This window comes from Python bivittatus, unplaced genomic scaffold (assembly GCF_059951505.1).
Source record: "Python bivittatus isolate LINGU-HERP-01145 unplaced genomic scaffold, Pbiv_v1 ctg000080_np1212, whole genome shotgun sequence".
NCBI lineage: Eukaryota > Metazoa > Chordata > Lepidosauria > Squamata > Pythonidae > Python > Python bivittatus.
Window position 1 is genome coordinate 29,177,250 of NW_028277035.1, and position 24,776 is coordinate 29,202,025.

Genomic DNA, 24,776 nt, shown 5'->3' on the forward strand with positions numbered 1-24,776 from the left:
TTAAGTAAGTGAAACTTAGGCTTCTTACCATACTTTCATTCTGGAATCTCACTGTAGCCTGCAAAGAACAGAATAAAGTTAGACAGTTGAAATGGACATTTTAAAAAAAGCAATATATCAAGAGTTTAGACAAAAATAGTCAACTTCATTTAATAGTTATAGCATACCTTTTCCATTATTCTGTCTAAAATTTTCCTTGTCTCCCAAAAGAAGGGTGTGACTGTAGGCATACAACTGGCATACCCTCCAATGCAAAGGAAAATCAAGCAGTGGAGCAACATTATGATATTAGCAGAGAGTTCTCTTGTTCTGATTCTGGCAAACTTTGATCTTGATATATATATGCATGAACAGACCCACATGATGCTAAAGGAAATGATTAATATCTCACTTCAGAGTGGAGGGAGTAGGAAATTACCTTGAATAATGGAATCTCCTAATTGCTTATCTCATGCTAAGATATGTTTAATTTGATATGATGACTATTATCATTTTTAAAGAAAATGTATACCAACATGGGCACAATCCAAAAAACTATTGGTACCTGTTGGATTGTATTAGAATCACTAGGTGGGCTGGGTGGAATCTCCTTGCTTATGATCACCTGTCTAGGTCCACATGGACATTTGGCCCTAGAAGGTACTCCTGCAAGGCCAATACAGTGCAGTTTGGGTAAAAGGTTATTAAAATTCTAATAATAAGGCCTCAAGGAAAATATCAGCTGCCAACTGCATTTTCACAGTACAACCAAATACCAGCCTAGAGAAGACCTGTACGGCTTCTGTACAGGATTGCAGCCTGAGTTTTACAACACAGGTGAGACTTCCATCAGCAAAATCACCAAACTGAAGTTGGAGTAGGCAACTTGGAGGAAATGGGAATGTGTTGACCCCTGTGAAAACTCTGGGGCTACACGCGTAGGCAGGGCTGGGATTTTTTGGGGGGAGGCTATTTTCCCACTCACTCATTTTAGGGGTTGGGGCTACTGGGTGGAGGACAAGATACACACACACATCAGCATCCTTATCTAGATTTTCCACAGTTCTTAACAGTTCTTATCTGGATGGCTGCTTCTTTCTTTTCATATATATCTGGGCAACCACAACGAATGTGCTGCTTTAGATTGCTTTTTATATTAATATCAGTGGAAAACTGGGGGAGGCATTTAGGTGGTCTTTGTTCTTCTTCTCAGCAAACCATCTCAGAGCTGCTATTTCCTTACAGCTCTTGGCAAAAATAGGAGTCAGCTTATAGGCGTCAGGTTGCCCACATGGGTATTACAGTGTTAGGATTTTTAAAGAATATTTTCCATCTTCAATCTAGTATAGTGTTGACCTAAATTAATTAAGAGCTAAAATAATTTACATCTTTGACTTTGGCCAATAATAGGTAAAACAGGCAACAAGTAGCACTATCTGAAGCTAAACGTATTGCAAAGGCAGAAGATTTGAGGCGTGGGCAAAAGGTGGACTGGGAGCTAGAGATAGATCTCTGGGTTTTTTGAAAGTATCAGCAGCACCAACTAAAAGGCACCATCACTTTTAAATGCTGTTCCAGATGGGGTGCAAATCTATCAACAGAGCAAGATAGAGAAGAGAATATCTGTAGCTCAGGGTTGAACTGTGGAGTCCCTGGCTCCCTCTCTAAGCTTGGATGTTTGCTTGCCGATATTTCATTATCCAACTACATAACACCCTCATTGCACTGATGAAGTCACCTAGTTGGGTACTGAAACATCTTGCAAACAAAGAACCAAGCTCAGAGAGCACCAAGGACTCCATAGCAAGATATAGCACTAGATCTGAGATGCAGAACCCAAGAGAGCTTTCTATAACTTTGCTGCCATTTAGTGGTGGTTTTGCAGCCCAGACCTAGTAGTTCTACTCTCCCTGAGTTCCTACACTGCTCTTGCCATTAGCTCATTTAATTGTTCCAACTGCTGGCTTCCTCCTGCTCTAGTTAACAAACTTCCTAGTGCATCATGGGAACATCAGATTGGAATCAGTTTATTTCACTTTAGGCATGAATATATGCTCCTGTCTTGAACATTTCTAAATTAGCCTGCTGAAATGAAGTTTGGAGGATGAAACCAAGAATGGCTTTTCGTGCTGAAGGATTGTGAGATGAGTTTTGACTCTGGAAATCCACTGAGTTCTAGGCACTCTGTTTCTTAATTTTATTACATTATGCTGCCCTTCAGCTGATGTTTTACTAAAAGCCCAAATGATCCCATAAACCTGAAGTTCATGTACACCTGAAGAAGACATAAGTTCTTTTTATATTACAGCCTTGGCAATTTGATATGTAGGTTACCATGTTTAAGCAATCACTGGGCAGCTGAGTGGTCAGAAACGTTAAAAACCAATCATGCTTTTTGATTGCTATGTCTTTACCTATCCTGGGTTTTGGAACCGAAATCAGTATTTGGGGAGGTGATGCTTTTAATGAAGAGATAAGGAACAGTGAAACTTCCCAGAAAAGTTCCAATTCTGTAGTTTGGAAGTTGAAAAAAGCAGAAGCAAAGGGTTTCATTTAAAATTAGCTGAACTGGTCTTGAGGTTATAAGGTAGGGTGAAAATGCTTAATAGAGGTAGGATCTGTTTTTGTTCAGTAAGAATAACTTCAAGCCATCTAGTAACAGAGTTCTTAAATCATGTTGCAAAGAGGAAGTTTTAAATGTTTGATGTAAAACAGACTGAAAGCTTGGGACAATCAAGACTGCTTGGTGCCAAAATGATGAGTGAGCCTCAGTTCAGAAGACATATCACAGCCAGTGTGCCTTTTCATCCTGTAGGTGTGCTTTTCTCTCCAGCAACCCACTTATTAGAGAAATGTGGAGAAAAGCCATGGATTTCAATTTTAGGAATGGACATATGAAGAAAGGCATTGTGATATGAAGGACTTTGGGAATAAACCCACCATCTTGAACTAGACCTAGGAATGGTCTGGGAGCCAGTCTAGGTCCACATGCAAAGAATTGGTCCCAGGCCAACTCAACATTGATTTTATTTATCAGTCTGCCAATTGCCTCACTCCCAAAATGCACTATGTTCGCTACAGTCGGTCTTGCTGATATTATTTACTCTAAAAAATCCAGACATTTCTTGGCTGTTTTTCAGGAGGAAAAAAAAAAACAACTTGCTGTATCCAACCTGTTTCTGCTACAAGAGAGGAAATCAAGTGGGGGAGTTTTCTATACTTGTCCCCAACTTGACTGAGGGAGATGAGGTTCCCCTTTTTTGATAAGATTGTCTCCAGAAATTAAGTAGAGGGCAGAGAAAGGCCCGCAAAGAGGGCAGTAGGGAGGAGACCCTCCCATCCCTGCATAGCCTGCTCACTATCCTAAATATCTCAGACAGCTACAGCACAATTCAATACTGAGCAATAATTGGCTAACTCTACAATGGTGATCCTCTACCAGAAGAGATTCATGTATAGATCTACCTTCAGTTAGCAGTCATGTGCATACTTTGAAGATTTTTAAAAACAGTTCTAGAAAATGCAGATTAAATATAAAGGAGTTAAGCTAGACTCCAGGTGATCATGTAGTTTTCCAGTGCAGAAATGGTTTGCCATTGCCTTTTTCTGGGAGTTTGTTATTTTTTACTTTCTGGTCTATCTGGCAGTATTGATAGTCTTTGATTATCTCTCAGAGTACTAATCAGGCTGAACCCTGCGTAATTTTATGAGTCCAGCCAGGTTTGTCTAGGTGCATGAGAAGTCACCCCTGAGACATAAATAATGAAATGAGGACTTTCTGGGCCCAGATTATAAAGCTGAACCTTTAAGGAAAATATAATCTCTCAACAGTTGCATACTACAGATATGGGCGAAGGAATTCACTAATAGTTGTTCCATTAGATTTGAATGGAATTTCAACTTATTACCTTCATCTGTCTCATATCTATGTCTGATCTATATTAAGCATCATTCCTTTTCCTGTGGTATAACATAAATAAGATGTTATAACATACTTATATAGTATTGCCCTTCAGCATACAGTCCAAACAGAGGACACCTTAACTTAGAGGACTGTTCCTTGTTGGCCCTTAGAGAACTGGAAAGCAGGACACATGGCCAGGAACCTTAGTATCTAAGTACCACTTGTAAAGAATTAAAAAGGATTTAGAGAGCAGCAAGGTTCCTGATAAGATAAATCAGGGAGCCATCTCAGTGATTTTAGTTTAGATTCCTTTCATGGAACCTGAGCCAAACTCAGTGAGTATCTCAGTTGTGGACATGATGAAACATCCTCATCACAGTAGTAGCTGAATAATAAGAATAAAAGGAGATCATTTTTTGCAGGACCTAAGGAATATCTTAAGCTAAGGAATACCTTATACATTGGGATCTTGATATAACAACTTACAATTGCATATAAAGAGCAAACATTGCTTTCATTTGGACTGTGTCTGCATCAGTCCAAATGAATATGAGAGCTGCAGTTCCTGACTTTCTAAAATAGACATGTGCACATGTCATCGTCTAGACTGGAGTATCTTTTGATGGTTCCTTCCTGGAAAGTTGAAGAATGATTTGTCTTCTTTTGTTCACCTTTAGAGGACATCTCAAACAAAGCCTAAATAAGCTGTTCATTTTTATTCAGGCTTCCTTAATTAAATGGTAATACTAAATTATGGGAGAACAATTAAAGAGCAGGTGCCATCATATTTTGCAACTTTCTTAAGTACATGTTTGCGTCAACCCTAAGCAATTAATTCTTTTTTTATCTAAGTTTTTGAGTCTAGGGACTCCACAGAAGCGAAAGCAAAATGGATCCAGGTCTATTAGGAAATGTTGTCATTCTGAGGAAGTCATTCTGCGTCCTTTTCGCCATCCGGATAAAAGATGGATATCCTCTTGAGTCCTAGCTCCCCAGAGTTCCAGGAGATGGAAAAAGAACTAGTAAGATTAGAAATGTATTTATGCTAACAATGTTAGTTAAATGGTCTACCTTTTCCCTCAAATGCCTTCTGCCCATTTAATGCCCCTGGTTGATGGGTTCTGAGATTATAGAGGCAGATCAGTTCCTCTGACTTCCAGGGGCTTGGATGCTGGGATGTCCTAGAGCTGCAAGGCAATAAGAATAAGCCTGAGCACTAAGTTGAAGACAGGAGGTTTTAGAATCCGGATTCCAGGGCCTAAGAGCACTTAGCACTTAGCCAGAAATGAAGGTGCTATTGATGAATAATGTGATCAAAATCCAAGTCTTCTTGGAAAAAAAATTAAGTCATATAAAAAAAAAATCCCCAGAAATCCACCCAGGACTTCACCTTTTATTGGGAGGTCAGGAGGAAGGGAGGTGCCGTCACTTCTGGAGGAAATGAGTCCACAAAGAAGGGCCACTTTCATACTTCTTGAACATTGTGATAAGTGGGGACCTTCAGCAGGGACTCTCATTGCACCCCAAATTCAGGTTGGGACAGGAGGTCTCAGTGATATCCGTGTTCCAAACCAAATAATTACCAGCACCTTGAACTGCACTCAGAAACAAACCAGAAACCGATGCAGAGGTATGAGATGGCAATAACTGGTCTTAGCAATTCTGTTTTCATTAGCCACTTGCCTTAGGAAGCAAACTGCTGATGGGAAAGGGAAATAAAATGTAGGGAAAATATTCTGGAGTATGATCGAAAAGTCGAAAGTTATTTACTAAGTGATTGTGTCCTTCTGTAAGACAGAAAAAAGAACTCAGTTGAAGAGTGACACTTTTGCTGTTAAAAAAAAAACTAGATTATCATTATTATCTATGCAGGATGTGGTTGATGAAATCGAGAATCTGAAGACATTCATAGAAAGAGTGAACATACAAGTGATGCACGAAATGAATTATCATGGAAAAAGTACATTGCAGGTTTTTAAAAAAGCAAATTGGAAACAAGAATTCCCTACAAGGGTAGGAAGACAGATAAAACATCAGGTGGAAAGCCAGAAAATTCTCAGTGTGTGTTGGTGTCTTTCTTTCTTTCTTTCTTTCTTTCTTTCTTTCTTTCTTTCTTTCTTTCTTTCTTTCTTTCTTTCTTTCTTTCTTTCTTTCTTTCTTTCTCTCTCTCTCTCATACAGGTCTGCTTGTCAATAATTGTGGTCCTTAGGATAAAACTGCACTTGAAGTATGAAGAGCCAGCCCATTGCCTGTTGGACACTGCCAAGGAGCCACTTGGTTTAGGCAGATTTGCAAAACCCACCAGAATTAAACTACTTCCTGCTGATTTTTATGTAGAACAGAGAGCATCCAATTGGAAATTGAAATAGGCAATTAATGGTAGTTCAATTATAATTCTACCTGAATAATCGGTACAGGAGTACAATAATGGGGTGATGAGGGATGCAATATCTTCAGCTGCCTGACTGCATGGGACCCTCCCACAAACCCACACAGAGCCCTATAAAGCCCCCAGAGTTCCTCCGACAATAGCCATCATTGGCTATCAAAAGGGAGAAGAGAATGCAGATTCTTTAGAATAGATTCTATCCAAAGTGCCATCCCGCCGTCTAATCAGAGAAATCCATAACATGCCTTAGTCCCTCTTTCACCTGACAAGGAAACACCACACAAATACACACACATATGATATACATTATATATATTATGTGTGTGCGCGCATTTCTATATTTTATATTATATTAATTATATTATTATATGGAATAAGGTTAGCTGTGTTCCTCTTCCCTGTCTTCTCTTTCTTAGCCTAGAGATCTTTCTGCATGGTCATCTCTTAATTCCTCCCTCATCTTTTTTTTTCCCAGTTGGAAGCCCCTGTTTTTATCCTTTTGTCACATTCACAATCTCTCTCCATATAGCCCAGGAGTTCAGCCTCTCCAAAAATCCCATTTTCAGGCACCCCCTGAACATTCCTTGTAACTTTGTCAGGTAAGACATGGGGGTACCTATCAAATGGGGCTTTTCTTGAGGAGTTTTGCATCTTTACAGGCAAACAGGTTATTATCATGAGGATAAAAATGAGAAGTGATCCTATGCATACTCCCTTAGCTCCTTTAGGGTTAATTTTAGAATGCATGCATATTTGTACCAATACTGATTGTTTTCCATTGGTGCCTCCTGCATTCCTACCCACCCACCCCCATAACGAAATAACCTCTTCGGTTGGGCCTCCGTGTGGATAAACTTGTCCAAATCACTTTTACCTCCTGCTGCAGCCCCTATGCTTCTTTCAAAGTTGAGGAGTAACGGAATAGAAGAATTAGTCAGATTCTGAATGTGACTAATTATTCCATTCCCTCTGCTTTTTGCAGTAGTAAATATATCATTCTTTGTTATAATCTTGCTGCCAGTCTAAAAAAAAATCCAGTAAAAAAAACTAGCATCAAAAAGTTAAAAAGCAAATATTCTCAGCCATAGATCTTCTCAACCATATGGTTCCTGGTGTCTCTTTTTCATTCAAGCAATATAAGAAATCAGAGCCAATTCTTTCTGGATTGCATTTTCTGCCATAATCTGCAAGACTGCTATTGTCACATGTACCACAACCTGAACAGATCTCTCCTTAATCTGATTTTGGGAGACATCTTGCAGGTACTGGCTGGAGGGAATTTCAGAAAGGTAATTTAGCTCTTTTTCCTTTCCCCAACAGCCCTTTGAATCCCCTGCAAATCTTTCACAGGGGGTCATGAGACCCGCTTATTGGAATGGCCTATAAAATGAGAGGCTCTGAGATCAAGGCAATCCTTAAAAATCAGGGGAATTTACTTTCCTAATTCCACCCATATTATTTGACTATAAGATGTACTCCATTGACAGGGTTCACACAAACACATTAAGCCAAAATAATGGTTTGGGCTTAGTATGTTGGGGGAACCCAGTCAGTTGCAGTCTATTCATCCAACCATGGTTAAATAAATAATTGTTTATGGTACTGTACCCTCGAACCAAGCCTATATTGTCTGCATGGCTTTTATATCTATAGACAATTTGGTACAAACTGCCTAATATATTTCTTTCAGTACTCGGGGTTCCTTTACTTGCATGTTCATGTTTTTTATTAGAAATATGGCCAACTAATAAAAGCATTACTCAGTAACAAGGAAAATAATGTAAAAGGCTGTCCTGAAATGTTGCATTCTGATATGATGGGGAAATCAGAAACATCACAACCAGACAGGATACATATATTCAAGTATAAATCTTTTTCTGTATTATGACTCCCAATCTGCTATAATACACAAAGACCTGGACAAAGGCAATCTGTGAATACTCCCATTTTACAGGTGACCATAATAATTAGAAAATAATTATTCTAATAATTAGAAAATGCCAGCCAATAACTGCTGTTATTATGGCACAAGATCATTTGTTCCGTCGCTTCCCAATGACTAGTATTGAGAAGCTGTTTACTTATTTGTTTATTTATTTATTTATTTATCAAATTTATATCACCGCCCAACTCCCCCACAAGGAGGGACTCTGGGCGGTTCACAACAAAACAATTTAAAATCGGTAAAAACATAAATAATACAAATATAAAATACAATTATTAAAATACAATTATTAAATACAATAAAATCCAAGAGATGGCAATATTATTTCAGCCTGTGACCAGATAATATCGGTCAAAGGGAAGACTAGGGAACCAGCCAACCCCAAAACTGACCATCCCCATCCCCACCCCATGCGTGATGACAAAACCAGGTCTTCAGTTTTTTTCTGAAGTCTAAAAGGGAGGGGGCCAACCTTACTTCTGGGGGAAGAGTGTTTCAAAGGGCAGGGGCTGCTGCCGAGAAGGCTTGCCTCCTGGAGCCCGTCAGATGAAATTCTCTTGCAGAAGGGGTCTTTGCTTTAGAGGTAGCTGCTGATAAATGCCAGATCCATTTGGAATTAGATGGCCTTCATCCCTGACTTGGTTGTGAGTGAGAACCTGGTGTGTATTAGTGAAACCTGGATGGATGAGGGTGGTGACAGTGTTCTTTGGGAAAGCTGTCAGGAGGGTGGTGGGGAATTTGCCTTAAAGGACAGCTTACCTCTGACCAAGGCTCTGGTTTGAAGGTATGAAACTCTGCCGGTTTAAAACAGATCAATAGAACAGTATGTTCCTTTACTGGCTACCCTGCTGCCCAGGTGGATTGCTCTCTGGGTTCTCTGAGTGAGTTTCTGGGCTGGCATTGGAGTGTCCTCACCTTTCAATGTGAGGAAAACTCAGCCTCCATGCCTCCATGCCCCGGGAGTATTCAGCCTCTCCACAGTGACCATAGTAATCTTTGGCTCAACACACGCAGCTGGACACAGCCTTGGAGCTGTTCTGTGTGATCGGGATATGGAGGGCATTACTTCTAGCCCTTTGTCATGGTCAGATCACTTCCTAGTCCAGTTAAGAACAACTGCTATGCAGAAGCTGTGCAGGGATGGGATACTTATACATTTGTCTGATGGATCTGGAGGATTTCAGAGGGTGGTTGAAGGAGCCTTCCAGGGATCTGAGAGGTAGTTCCGTTGGTTTCTGGTCAGCCTATGGCAGTGTTGTCCAAACTTGGCCACTTTAAGATGAGTGGACTTCAACTCCCAGAATTCCCCAGCTGAAATCCACTCATCTTAAAGTGGCCAAGTTTGGACAACACTGGCCTATGGCATCAGAAGGTGAGTCATGTTCTTGACAGGATTGCTGTGAAGTAGTTTCTTGCAGTTTCTGACCTTCCTTGGAGCTCAACTGAGAGGGGATGGCTGGTTAAAAGTCACTCACTGAACTTTGCAAAGGCTGAGTCTTGGTTTTTACAGTCAGTCCTGAGAGTTTACCATGGGGCCACAATAGTTTATTGCAAGAAGAATCATCAGGGATGACAGTGATATCTTGAAGTCTCCAGATTGCCTTCTCCTAGTTGGTTCATTCCCTGGGGAGAAAATGCATTTCCCCCCACATAATCCATATTTTCTTAATAGGGAAGGGGAGGGGGACTATATTATGTTTGGAGATAACCTGAAAACCTGAAATCTATACACCTGGGACCATGTGTTTCCTACCACCTATTGGTTCTATGACTGAATATGGTCCCTTTCTGATATTATTCTGTCTGTTATTTTGGGAATGTTTCTCAATCAAGTTTAAAAAAAAGTTATTTATGAAACTATTCACCTTTTGAACCATCAAAGTCACTGAAGAGGAGATGGTTCTGAAGACATGTTTGAGCATTGAGTTCCAGGAGAAGCATTTTTTTTCTCATTATTTTGTTTATATTAATTCTAAATATGTTAGTCATCATGGGAAAGGCAGGATGTAACCATTCTCTGTATAAAAATAAAACACGCTTTGAAAAATTATGAGGGGAAAGATCATTGGCTTCCTTCACATCACTGACACAGGTATGTTTCCTTCCCTAGAAATGTCCTCCTGGTTTAATTCAGGAAAGATGGATATAAAGCAATCTACTTTGCTATGATACAAAAGGAAGCAGATCTATTCTCTGTTCAAATGGAGGTTAGGACATAGACCAACAAGCTGTAGTTAAAGAAAGGAGGTTCAGACTGAACATTAGGAGGAATTTCTTTGCAGTGAGAGCTGTTAAATAGTAGAACAGACTGCCTAAGTGGTGGGGGAATCCCCCTCGCTGGTGGTTTTCAAACAGGGCTGAATGGCCACATGTTGATGATAATTTAGTGGATTCTTCTGGACTAAATGATCTACAAATTCCCTTCCAATGTACAGTATGCATTCTGATTCTGTGGTTACCTCTGAATCCACTGTCAGATGCTCCCCTCTTAAAATTTGGCCTGCAATAGTAAAAACAATATGCAAAAACAATATTAAGTTCTAGATTTCCTCCCATTTTACCTGATCAGTGATTACATCAACTTATTTACAAACGTTAAAATTGCTTCTGGTTACTACCTTTACATCAAACATTTCCCCCTTAAAAATTGTACTCTAAGTATTTAAGTTTGCCTTATTGTGTGACATGCAATATACAGAGAAGCCATTCTTGCTTAAAATTAGTCAAACTTCTATTCTATACTATTAATTTTGCCAGTGCTGCATATTCCTCAGGTTTGGTTTCCCAATGTGATATTGTTAGCAAAATATCTCTTTTCCAATATTGGGCCAAATTTGTCCACATGGTCATCAGCATATCTCTTAGCAGGTTGTAATATTTTTTATTTATTTCTTCCGGAAAGATTTCTAGTAGGAAAAAAACCCTGAAGTTTCAACTCAAGCTTTGTTTTTAATTTTTTTTCTAAATAAAACTATTTCTTTTTAGTGCTTTTCAATTTTTTTATACGGCCATCACATAGGATTAAATGTTCCTTCTGTGTCACAACATTATAACATTATATATGTCTTAGAATTTAATGTGCATAGGGCGGTGTGAATGGTTTTTTGCTGGGCGGGGTGGGACTTGTTTGCCCTTGTTTTTAAATGCAAAAAACTAGGTGTGGAAAGTCCCCTAATGGTACCAACTGTGAGACTTCCTCCAAGTGCAAATAACCAACTTCAAAGGTGGGATTTTCCTCAGGATTGCACTGGGGAAGAAAAGGTTAATTCCCCTCCAGACTTGCTGCAGCCTGAATACTAACCTCTCCTCCACCTCTCAGTATCTAGGTTACAAAAACATTCAACAAGGCAAGGCATGTCCTTCTTGTTTTTAGCCCTAGTCCTATAGTCACCTTTCAAGCTATAAATGGCTTGTGACTCAAACATCTGAAAAAGATATTCTTTTTTATTCCTGAAGCCCAACTCCTACTGATAAAGGTTACAGACTTTCAGTGGAAAGGTCCAGACTTTGGTACACAGCTGGTATCAGCTACACAACCTTGTCGGGACCCATCCTACTGTTTCCCAGTACTCCAGGGGAAACCGGATCTCCAAAACAAAGGTATCACTTGAATACATTTTCCCTGGCATGTCTCCTGAGAAGAAACCAAGAACGTTTGCTGAGGGCCTACTCTCTCTGCTTTGCATTGCACAAGGCACTAATAAACTCCCGGATTCAAAGGAAATGAAGAGGTAAATCCTCCTTTGAGTTGAGCTCACCACCCTCTAGGATATGTTTCAACTTCCCAGTCCAACATACAACCTGGTGGTCTCCCATCCAGGTGGATAATCAGCGAAGCTTGTTAATTTAGCATTATCAGATTGCCTTTTCTCTTGATTGGTTGCAAAAAGATCATGCTTCTATCAATATCAGATAAAGCCTTAATTGATGAAATGGATATTGAATGAACACAGAATGAATGCTAGAGTGAAATAAGATTAACAGAAGGTGGGATGAAGAGCTGAAGTAACTCAGGAAAATGTATTTATTACAGATGTTTGAGGTACAGATGTTTTGGATTATGCTGTGGGACTGCTTTTAAAAAAATGTGAATGGGATTCCAAGAAATTAGTGACAATGGCTAGGTATGTATTGCACAACAGGTAATTTATTATTTGCCAATTTATTTAATTGTACCCCATGCCACTATAGTTATCTGCTGACTCAAGGAAGGATAGATAGCATTATAACTCGATAGTCGAAAAAGCCTGTAGTCCACACACATCTTGGAGGGGCTTTTAGACTTAATATTCTGACAGACTTCAGTATTTCATCATATCGTTCTCTGGAAGGGCTGTTCCCTTCATAGCCTGGCCATTTCCCCACACGAAGTAAGTGTATATCTGCATTTCATCTGGGAAAAAATCCTTGTAAGTAACAAGAAAAACATCCGGTTAGGAGCATAACCTGGAAAGTACCTATAAACTACAGTCCTTATATAAACTATATAATATTAGGCCAAAACAGATGGCACTTAATCTCATAATTCATGGTTTGGTCTAGAAAGAGTTGGTATGGTGGACCATGAAAGAACCTACACCTGTTGCATGTTTATGTATGGGGATGGAAGATATTAATTTACGGCTCCCTCAAAGGCCGTGGTCAGAACCACTTCCTGTCTATGCCAATAAAAACCTTGAAAAATCTTTATAGAAGGGCCTGGATTTCCACAATTCACTGAATCAGAGACTTAGCCAACCATTTTTTAGCTACACAATTTGTGCCAACCGAACCCATGTAATTCAGTGTGTCATTTTTCATGTCAAATAGAACAGTCATATTGAAATTGTGTCTCACTTTTTACGCTGTCATATTTAAATTGCTCTTCATAAAAAAAAGGGGGGGTCTTTAAAAAATGGACGTTGCCTGGGCCTCTCTTGTTCTCTTAAAGGGCAGAGTCCTATAACGCATTTCAAAATAGATATGGGACAAAGTTGGCATTGGGATTTGCCACAGAATTTGTTTCCTGTGCCCGTATTCCTGTTTTGTACTCTACCATTAGCAATTAGTACTGTATCCATTTTCAGTTAGATGACTTCCTATCTGCCAATCACTCAAGTTATGTGGAAAGGAAACACTATTGGTGAGGAATTGCTGTAGGCCAGAATGATAGTTCGGGGTCTCCTAATTCAATGAATGAATCAGTCAATCCATTTGGGGATTTATTTATACCTATTATTATATTCCTAAAGTAGCAGATGTGATTGTGAAAGAGAACTTAGTCACATGCAGTAAGAAGATACAAATGATAAGATCAAAACTGCAGCAATGAAATACTTCATTATTTCCATGCAGGGTTTCTAATGATGCACTTGCCTTTCCTTGTTTCCAGAATCTTATGCGTAGTCTGGATGGCAATATCCTCCATTTGTATTTTTCCCACATTTTCCAGCACTTCCACCACTTTTCTTATCATTTTCCATCCATTAAGGAGGAAAAGATATATTTCCTGGGCAGTGCTTTTTGATCAGTGGCACAAGGACCAACTTGCCCAGATGTTCAGTGTTCCAGAATCAATCCATCTTCTGCTCAAAGGGAAAAGTTTACCTCAGTTGCCCCTCATATAGGCAGTTTAGTGTAAACTTCCCATAAAGGAAGAGGCACAGGAAAGACCTACAGAGCGATGCAGAGCAATGACAGCTTCATTGATAGTATCTGACCTACATCCTCACCACAGAACATGATCTTGACAGGTTATTCTGAAACTATGTTAGTGGGTATCCAGGGCCATGCCCTTGTTTGCCCTGGATGATCCATGATTCATATCCCCTGGAGGTTTTCACTGACTGCATTCATTGGCTTTTCTCAAAACTGAAGTTGTTTTAAACCTAACTAAAACTAGTTTACAGCAGTACAATTCACTATACTTTTCCATACCTTTGTATCCTTGCTAACACATTTTTATTTTATTCTTTTTTATTCCCTTTATTTATTTATTATCCCTTTTATTCTTTAAGCTTCTCCTCCTCCTCCTCTTTCTCCTCTTTCTTTCCATCATAATCATCCTTCCATTAATATTAACTTACTTATTTATATAATTTATTTACATAAAGAACTTACATTTTTAATTTAATAACAACTTATCTTTCTTTTCTTCTTTTTATTGGTTGTTGTGAGCTGCCTAGAGTCATTATATGAGATAGGCAGCCATGTAAGTTTTTAAATAAATAAGCTATTAACTTACTTCATTATTAATGTTGCTATTAATATTGACAGGCTGCTTTTACATCAAAGAAGAATGGCATTTAGGGCAGCTAACAATAAAAAATAAAATAAAATGCAGAACAAATTAATTAAAATCATAATTAATAAAAAGAACTCTAATATAATACAAACATAAAAGCCACATGATTATGCATTTTAAACATATTTGCCATGTTTATGTTTATTAACTTTCTCCTGACATGGAATAAAGCAGGCTAGAAATCTAAACAGATAATTATTGAAGATTGCTTAGAGGTAATTTGCCTAAAAAACAGGGCTTTTGCTTTTCAAGAATAAAAGTTTAAGTGGATAGGGTGAATAGATGGAAATATGCAAATAACATGGATCTATGAAAATCAGTGGGGCCAAAGTTAATTGTAACTAAGTCAAATTCCATTGATTTCAGCGGGACTACTTCACTTCTAGGTTGAACCAATGGATTTAGGGTGGATTGGGAGTGAAATTAGATGGAAAGGACAATATTGATTCATAGTCTTCTATTTAATGCTAGTCTAACCCTGGACATTCTAACAGAAGAGAATACATGTAGCTCAGGGTTGAACTGTGGGATCCTTGGTGCTCTCTGAGCTTGGTTGCTTGCTTGCAGATGTTTCATTACCTGACTAGGTAACATCATCAGTGCCAGTGAGTGTGGTGTTTGCTCCCTGTTTATAAACAGTAGCTTGCCCTGCCAGTGTTGTTGGGGGTGTGGTTTTTCTCCTTGGTAGTTCCTTGAGTAGAGTATTGTTTTCTGCTTGATTGCAATCCACAATCCGCAATCCACACAAGCATCTATAAGATATAGATGTTATTTAGGCAGATGTGCTAAGAGAAAGATTGGGTTAAATGTGAGACATTAGCTTTCTGGTTTATATCTGCTGATAAAAACATGAGCTACTTTTGGATGACTATCATAACTTCTTGTAAATTTAAGCATATTTTCATTTACTGATATATCTGTCCATTGAGTCCAGTGTCCCTGGTTAAGCCTGCCTAACACAATTTCAATATAATTTCAAATCTAAAAATCAAGAGGGAAGAGGGATTTTTAAAGGAGCACTCCCACTCCCACCTTAAAACAATTGCTGGCAGCTTTCCATGGCAGAAGGAGCTACTGCACTAAGAAGGCATCTTTGAGTATACGTGGTTGGTACCAGGCACTGAGAAGGCCTAGGAATGCTTGAAGCCAAGAAGGGGTGGAGGGTGAGACAGAGAATAAGGGGGGAGTTAAAATCATATATCATGAATTAAAGCTTGGATAAATCCAGCCCAGTTTGGTCAGTGGACAAGATCAGTTTTGCCAATCTTATTTAAAATTAGATAGATCTTATACCCATGAATAAATACACAATGTAATCAGTAATAAATATATAGGCTTTTTTGTATCAGAATAGTGATGGATCACTTATCATTAAAAAAAAAAAAGACTTGGAATAATCCAAAAATGTAAATCTCTTGACTTAGATGCATGTTTATGTTTAAAATAAATGCTATGCCTAAGCTCTTTTATTTTTGTTATTATTCTACTGCATTCCATTATGGATTACTAGAATTATGCTACTGGGATGGCAAAACATGATAAATGGTTTTGTATTGTTTAGATATCAATATGATAAAGGATATAAATAAATTCCACCTATTTATCTATTGTGAATCCCTTCAATTTAACAGAACATCATTTACTGGATCTCTGATGCAACAATCCAAATTTAACCTGCAGTAATGGATGGAGAAAAAGAAAGAAAAAAAAATAAAAGAAGCTCAGTTGATAAATCTGGTACAAGCAGAGTCACTTCCTGGTTCCACACACTTATGTTTGCTACTTGGGGAAGGCCTGACATGCCTACACCTGACATGAACATCTCTGTAGTTCATGTCCACTAAAGCAGAAACCTGTATATTGGTGCAGAGGTATGGATGGTTTGGAAAAATCCCATTTGGATTTAATGGACTTTCAGCTGGTCCATTAAATGTTTACCCAGTCAAGGATTTACTTTGTATACAAGATCAGCCCTTTTTTGACCAACAATCATATTGAAAGTTGCAAAGACTGAGTGCATATCACACTCAACAGGGATTCATCAGAAGGGTCATTAACGTCAGTGCATATGTTATATTGTTATTGTTCAGCACATTTATTTGTCTTTGATTTTTATATATAGCCAGTGACTAAAATAAAATTCAGGGCCTTTATAATCAAGCTTATTACCAGTACCCTATTCTAACTCACTGTGGATGAAGTGATAGGCTGGGAATACAAAAAAATGTAACTGTTGACCAAATAACTGTTTTTATTTTATTTTATTTTATTTATTTATTTATATTTCAAATTTAGACACTGCCCATCTAATAAGGAAGTGACTCTGGGTGGTTTACAGTAAAAACAACAAATAAATATTAGTTAAAATAGAATAAAATAATATAAAATACAATAACACCAAATACATACATAAACAATATCTTCCAAGATGCTGGTGATTGAAAAGATATTAACATATGGGAGCATCTTCAAGGTGCTGGCCACCCCCAATGGTTGGTTGCTCCTTTTCTCACCCCATGCCAGTTGGCAGAGCCAGGTCTTAACTGCTTTCTGGAAGGTCAAGTGAGTAGGGGCTTGCCTCACCTCTGGGGGGAGAGTATTCCATAGGGCAGGGGCCATGGCAGAGAAGGCTCTCCTTCTGGGCCCCACCAGTTGACATTCTTTCGTTGATGGGGTCCACAGCATACCCTCTCTGCTTGACCAGGTGGGACGGGTCGATATAATGGCGGTGAGACGGTCTCTCAGGTAATCTGGTCCCATGCCATGTAAAGCTTTAAAGGTGATAACCAACACCTTGAATTGGACCCGGAAGCAAACTGGGTCCCAACACAGCTTGTGCAGCAAAGATATGACATGTGCCATCTTTGGGACACCCAAAATTGCCCGCGTGGCTGCATTTTGAACCAGCTGTAGTTTCCGGATGCTTTTCAAGGGTAGCCCCATGTAGAGTGCATTACAATACTCTGTATTTAGTTTTAATTAAATCACCTCCTTCCTGGGCCTCAAATTTGCATTGTGGGAAACAAAACCTTTCCGTTAGATTGGGGCCCCAGTGCTGAGGACTGGAAGAAAACTCCACTAACTTCCATTCATTTATTTAAAGTAATTTAGTAATTAGTAATTCTCCAGTAAGGTCTTGTTCAATCCAGATCATTTCCTTGGTGGCCACTGTTTGAAGGGGAAGATGAGCTTAATAATATTTTCTTCTTATATTGTTTTCTGATTTAAGAAAAAGAAAAGTCACTTTCTGTAGTTTTCTTTACTAGGGAAAAGATACAGATTCCCATACTTTTTTGTTTGTTTTCAATAACCATTGATGTCAATTACTTTTAACATGGAAAAATATGATATGGAAGGAAAGTATTAAAAACCATCTGGAGGAACTCTCAGCACCTGCACCTTTTAAAATCTTTTTTAAAATCCCAGAAATACATGCAAAAACATATTTAGTTATTATACCAAATACTGAAACTAAATAAAGATTGGATAAGAACTTAACCAAATAAAATAAAATATGCTGGGAACTGAAACAGTTTGGGACTAAGACAGAAAACTTCATCAAGGTTGGCCAAGTTGGGACAGGTTGGGGCAAGTTTAGGCAACAATAAATTGACACATATAAGACACAATCTAAAAACAAGAGTGGGAAGATATGTGACTGGCTTGCATTTATTGTCTGTCATCAGACATTCTACTTCAAATTCAGTTCTCAGAGAGCCAGAATATGATCAAGCCAACTGTGAAATTTAGGGGAATACAAATCACAGGCCCAAACTTTAGAATGGGAATGTCAACAATAGTCCCATGATGTAATGGTATGTGGGAATGACCTTGGGAGACAGGGCAAAGAGATGCAGCTGGGGGAATGGTCAGATAAGAGGCAACTTAGCCCACAGCAGAAATGGGGAAGGGGCAAGAGGCTCAGAAGAGGCCCTCCCTAGTTTCTTGGGCTGCTAAGGGGATGGGGGGGGGGGAGAGATATGTTTCCAGACAGTATTCTCTTAATGTAATGTTACAATAAAGTAGAATTTGCTCATCTAAGACCATGTTTCCTAACTGGTCTACCTTGCAAGGCTGACACATGATGACTAAACCAGTCCTGGAAGGTGGAAAAAAATTGGAAACTAAATAGAAAGGGAGAAAAGAAGTCTTGATCCTATTCTGTTGGCAATTGGCTGTTCCTCCTGTGGAATTTCTTATCACCTGAGCTACACCCTCATTCCTCATATTCTGGAAGATGTTAAAAATTTGGCTTTTGGACAGAACCTTAGGAAACTGAGCAGAAATTAATATTACCTAAAATGAACGATAGTACATAATAGTATTACTGTGATTGTTATTATCATTAATATGAATATTGTTGTTCCATCGTTAATTGTATTTTTAGCTTGTATGCTGCTTAGAGTTGAGCAATTGAAGCAGGAGAAAAGAACTTATAATAAATAAACAAATAAATGAATGAACACACTGTGATTGGGCCACTTTGGATTTTATTCTTTCTTTCTTAGTAGGAAATGTTTACCCACCCACCTTTGTGATGGCTGAGTGGCCACTAAAGATGGATGAGGAATGGCAGTGAATTGTTAGAGGAAAGAGTTCCATGTGTGCTGCCAAAGGGGAAGCTACAAGTTTTTGGACCATGACCACTTACAGTTCTCCACCCGAAGCAATTTTTTTTCAGAAAATGGAACAAACAGACGATCATTTAACTGACAATATCAGTTTCAAATTTTCAGACAACAGGCACGTGGATCTTTCCTGTGGGAGGACAAGTACTATTTGTTATTAAAAGTCCATCCTGATTTTCACTAACAGGCTGATGTTGCTGTAAAACCATACATGACTTGTCTCGTGCATTCAGACAGTTCCATGTTTAACCCACAGAACATTCCCCAGCTCTAATTCATCTCTTATTCTGACTCCCAGAGTTGCAGTGCTGATTTTAAACAGCAAGTGTCACCCTCCACAAATGCGTGGCACAGAATTGGGCATGCTAAAAGCTGGATAGAATTCTTCTGTGAAATTTCACTACAATCGTGGAATTATATGTATGTATGTATGCATGTATTCGTTATCATATTTATGTACTGTCAGAATCCAAGGATGCCAATGGAAACTGATAGCCGTACACCTGCCAGAATTAGATAATTGAGCTCTCAATCTGATCATTTTGATCAAGATTATGACTAGGTCCACCTGGCTTGGATTGCCGCTGGATGGCAGTAGAGCATTAATGACTTCTATATATCATTGTTGCCTGCTAGGGCTTCTGCTTTTGCAGCCCAGGTATGGAAGCTCTAATTGACCACAGCTTTACATCAGTTGCTTTCTCCTGGAAAGCAAGAAAGTGGCAGATGGAATCCTTGGTTGAAAAACCATGTTTGTCAGTTGTTTCTTTTCATTTCAGTGAAATGATACCAGTGCAAACAAGAGTTAGCTACTGAGCACTAGTAGAGAAGGAGCTAAACAAACTTTCCAGCCAAATGCTGAACAATCCCAAAAATTATGCAAATTGATGAAGATTGAATCCAAGTCATACACATTTGCAGAGTTTATAAGAGGCTGCATTTCTTGGAGTAGAGTTTAGGCTAAATGGATCTGACATCTTTTAAGCATTGACCCATTGAGCAAAACTGATAGCAAACGCAATGGTGTCTAGGACTTGTACTTTTAATTTCACTTGAAATTACTGTTATTGCTGCTAATAGAAGCATAGAAGGTGGTTGCTTTTTTGAAAAACTGGGAAAATCAGGCCAGGGAGCTTTCTATGTGCAGTGTGAAACTATTACAGATATTAAAATCAGGTTTGGCTGATTAATATCTCCTTGTGAAATTGACCAGAGAATGGCCAAGGGTAAGACTGCCTGTAGCGGAGACCCCAATTTCTCTTCCTCCAGGGAACTGACATCAATTGTCATCTATTGATTTCTTTTTTCAAAAACCATGCTTTTCAAAACGTCCAGATTGAAGGAATGATATTTTGAACTTGATCTATAAAAAATAAACATACAGGGCCACAACTGGGAGTGTGACTGGTCAGAGCAAACACCTTGGGCTTCCTAGCCCTCCATAATTCTCCACCAGTTACAAAAGGTGTGACCAAACTATAGATGATTTACTGGAAAATATTATAAAATCTTGACAGGAAACATTTTTAAAGCCTTTATTATACCCTTTTTAACAAGTCATTATTGGATATGCTGACATAATATTTCAGGAAAAATTAAACAAAGGAAAATAAAGCAAATAAAGCAAAATAAAACCTTCATCCATAGTCATTTAGACTAAGAACAGATAAAATGTTATTAAGCTACTGGGCACGTGTGAAATTTTGAAAGCATGCTACAAGCACTCTCAAAAACTAGTTGCCTATATAATAGCTGTCAGAATGGACATGACCAAATACAAATCCTTCTTTATCAAAAAAGCAAACTGGGAAAATTATTCTTCCTTTCCTTTCCTTTCCTTTCCTTTCCTTTCCTTTCCTTTCCTTTCCTTTCCTTTCCTTTCCTTTCCTTTCCTTTCCTTTCCTTTCCTTTCCTTTCCTTTCCTTTCCTTTCCTTTCCCGACAAGTGATATATTTTGAAACAACAACAACTTTCACCTAATTTTAAATCATTAAAATTAAATGTTTTAATTATTTAAGGATATCTGCACAGCTTACATGGGACCCGGAAGCTTTCTGATGAATTAACATGATGGTAGAACTGAATACTTTGTAGCATGGAAATAACCGGTCTACTTTAAAATATGTAAAAGAGGTCAAAATACAGGTATTCTCTAAAGAAATTAAAGTTAGTTACCAAAAACACTTAGTTCATAAGGGTTTATTAAGGACTGAAAATTATCAAGGAATATTATAAAAATATTGAAAGAAATGTGAATTCAAATTTCCTATTGCAGGAAAAAAAAATCCCTTTGATCAGTTAGAACAGGCACAATTATATCATGTCCTTAATACATTTGAAATAGAAAGAAAATGTGGATCACAATATTTGATATTAGTCCAATATCATCAATATTTATTAAAGGTGTTGGATCAAATTTATTGCACCTTTGGATATGTATTAGACAGGATTGTTCTTTGTCACTATCATAATTTGCAGCTATTAAAGTACGGAGAACAAATTTCAAAGCAAATAATTCAAACTGAATTTTTATACAAAGTTATATTACTTGAACAGGATTCAGTGAAAACGTTTAAGATATTTAAGTTTACTTTAACCATTTTGCTCATATCTGGTTATAAAATTATATTTACAAAATCTCAATGGATAGCATTTAATATGCACAAAGCAGCACTAACTATAAAGAATTTAATTCACCTGAAAGCCATTCTAGTTTAGGTATATAGAGATTTGGATCCCTAGTTAACCAACAATACTGGATCATAAGAGAGCTGGGAAATTCTCAGTGTTTTGGGTCCCATCGGTCAAAAAATGTTGTCTTATAGGACTGAGGAAGGGACCTTCTTTATTACATCACTTGCCCCCTGGAACAGCATCTTCCCAGAGATTTTTAAGACTCCCATTCTACCTGCCTTCAAGCTGGCCCCAAAACCTTGGCTGTTTCTCAGGTCTTGGGTTAGGATGTTGGTCAGCCCTCTTTAGCTTGGGAGTGATGTAGGAGAGTGACCTTTTAATGTTCCCTTGGAGCGAGGGTGTTCTTTTTTCACATAATGCTGCCTTGTTCTTGCTTTTTAATCTTGTGAAACTGCCCAGAGTCATTTTGGAGTTGAGTGGCCTAGAAATTTGATAAATAAGTGACTAGCTATTTATTTTGATAAGAATTTCTGCCTTGAAAATGAATGTCTCCTTGTAGACTCTGCCTCAGTTATTTATTTAAATAACGTATATGGCCACCCATCTCCCAATAGTGACTCCCAACTTTTGACCAAAGTCAAAAGCTTGCTATGCCTGTCTTTTAGAATATCTGATTGATTGCTTTGGTGGTTTTTAATGAAGCTTCTTTTCATCTATTATTTATTTTAAGGATCATTGGTTTTATTGCAATAGTTTTATTTAAAGTTTTTTTTTTTGCTGTTCTCTTGAAAACTGCTCTGGGCTCCTCTAAGAGAAACAGTGTCATTGTCGTCGTCATCATCATCATCATCATCATCATCATCATCATCATCATCATCATGAATAGCTTTGATACAATTACTATATAGAGAGACTGAGTCAATTCTGTGTCTGTTTGCTATTGATAAACTAGCTCTGAGTAAGTGATATGAACCTTAAAATACAGTAAGAAAGAATGAGGTGACTTTTCCTAAACGTGCCCCCCCCAATGAAAAGTTACTTTTTTTCCTAAGCCTGTTTGTTATACTGGTTATTTTGTTATTATCTGCAGATTTGGGGCAGGAAGTTCCTTCCACAGAGTCTAATTGCTGATGGATGAGGGAAGAGACAGGGGAAGTGAAGTGAGAAGATGGAACACCAGAGAAAGGAAAAAGGAACAGGAGAGAGAACATGAAGCTGAGGGAAAGCACGCTCACCCATACAACACTGCCCCTGCCCCTTTCCCTTCTGGATTTAGGTTAAGACCCCCTACTCAGCTTTAGTATATGGTCTCCTAAGGATAATCCACAACAGAATGCAGCAATAAAAAATGTTACCCACCTTTCTTTTTGAAGCCTGCTTTTATTCTGATGAATCACCGTTCATTCTTCTGGTAACCACATACCTCTTTTTCCTCTTTGAATAATTCCCAAAGGTGTGAATCCACTTGGAGAGATAGTTTGTGAAGTGACTAATGTTCCCATGAACCTGCTTTTGAAGAGTCAAGGCCCAGTGTCCTCACAAGGCTTGGTGTAGTTGCTTTGAGGGCCACCTCAATTCAGAAAATTTCCAGAAAAAATCAGTTCCAGAAAAAGTGATGTGGGAAAGGCCCTCAAAAGGACCCACCGAGCCTTTGAGATGTGGACAACCGCTTTGTGAAGTGCCCTCTGAATGGTTCACACAGCCCTAACAGTGATAATAGAAGATGAGAGTAATAATGAAAATGAATGTTCTTCTAACAGTCCACATCCTTCCTGATTTTCATTCAATACTGTCCATTTTCATAATGGATCTGATAATACAGAAACACACAAAAAGCAGGTTGAGGCATTCAAAAACTGGAATACTTGACATATAAGCATTGCAGTACTGTGCCCTAGCAGTATTACTCTAATGAAGCTGGCTTCTGCATGAGTCACAACCCTGCAAGATCCTTGCTTTCCCATCAGGGATGGGTGGGGAGTGTGTGGGAAGTATCCTTGAGTGCTCCTGCACTGAGCATCCAGATACTGTATGGAGCTAAACACATACTACTGTATTAATTATTAGATACATGTTATTAATTGGCATGTGAGATATCAAACCTTTTCAACCCTCTAAAACAATGTATACACCCTAAGCAATATTTATATAGCTTAGTATTCACAAATATAACTACAGCAAGATCAATTCTCTTCCAGCACCAAGGACAGAGATTCAAGAACAGTGGAATTCCCAGTTCTTCAGTATAGCATACATTTGCTGAGTGTGAAATAACATGAAATAACAAATTATAGAAGTTAGATATATTCCTTTCATTTTGGTTCTGTCTGATTTCTTTAGCCCTCCTCCCTCTCTCTCTAACTCAGAATCAGATGACATTTTCAGGCAAAATATAACTTCACTCCCCAAAGCAGTGCTGTCATTTTATTTTTAAAATACTTTATTCAAATAACTTATAATACTGCCCCTCCCACAATTTGTGACTTTGGACAGAGTACATTAATAAAAAACAAAGTAAAGATAATTATAATTCAAAACCAATGTAACAAAACATGACTGACACAGAGCAGCGGCTGAAGATAGTAAATACTCTCACAGATAAGATTAGTATCTACCATTAGATAGACACTAATCTTATGTACCATTTTGGTCCAATGCTGTAATGGGCTGACAAATGCACAGAAGAAAATCCAGATCTTCACAGTTCTATAAAAGGGCTTCTGATCCTTGCAGGAGAGCTCATTCCAAAGGACAGGCACAGCAACAGAGAACACACATCTCCTAAAACCCATTAGATGACACTACCTTCCCTTTTGGGATAAGCAGAAGTAACAGGAAATAGGCAGTCATGCAAATAATCTGGCCTGTGTCATATCGGTGATAACCAGAATTGAACCCAGAAGCCTACTGGAAGCCAGTGCAGCTCACAGAGCAGTGGTATTACATGGATATATTAAGATGTACCCATTACTATCCATGCTTTGCATTCTGAACCAATTGTAGCTTCTGGATGG

General features: G+C 38.3%; 1 long non-coding RNA gene across 2 annotated transcripts in view; it reads left to right on the forward strand.

The window, feature by feature from the left end:
- The window catches only part of LOC148216653 (uncharacterized), a 36,484-nt gene extending 13,362 nt beyond the window's left edge, over nt 1-23,122 (forward strand). Inside the window, exons 2-3 of one of the 2 annotated variants that reach the window (XR_015795055.1) lie at nt 12,251-12,341; nt 22,853-23,122. This is a non-coding gene — a long non-coding RNA (uncharacterized LOC148216653). The remainder of the gene's footprint in view (nt 1-12,250; nt 12,342-22,852) is intronic. The other variant, XR_015795056.1, reaches the window with a different exon arrangement.
- Nucleotides 23,123-24,776: the final 1,654 nt, after the last annotated feature.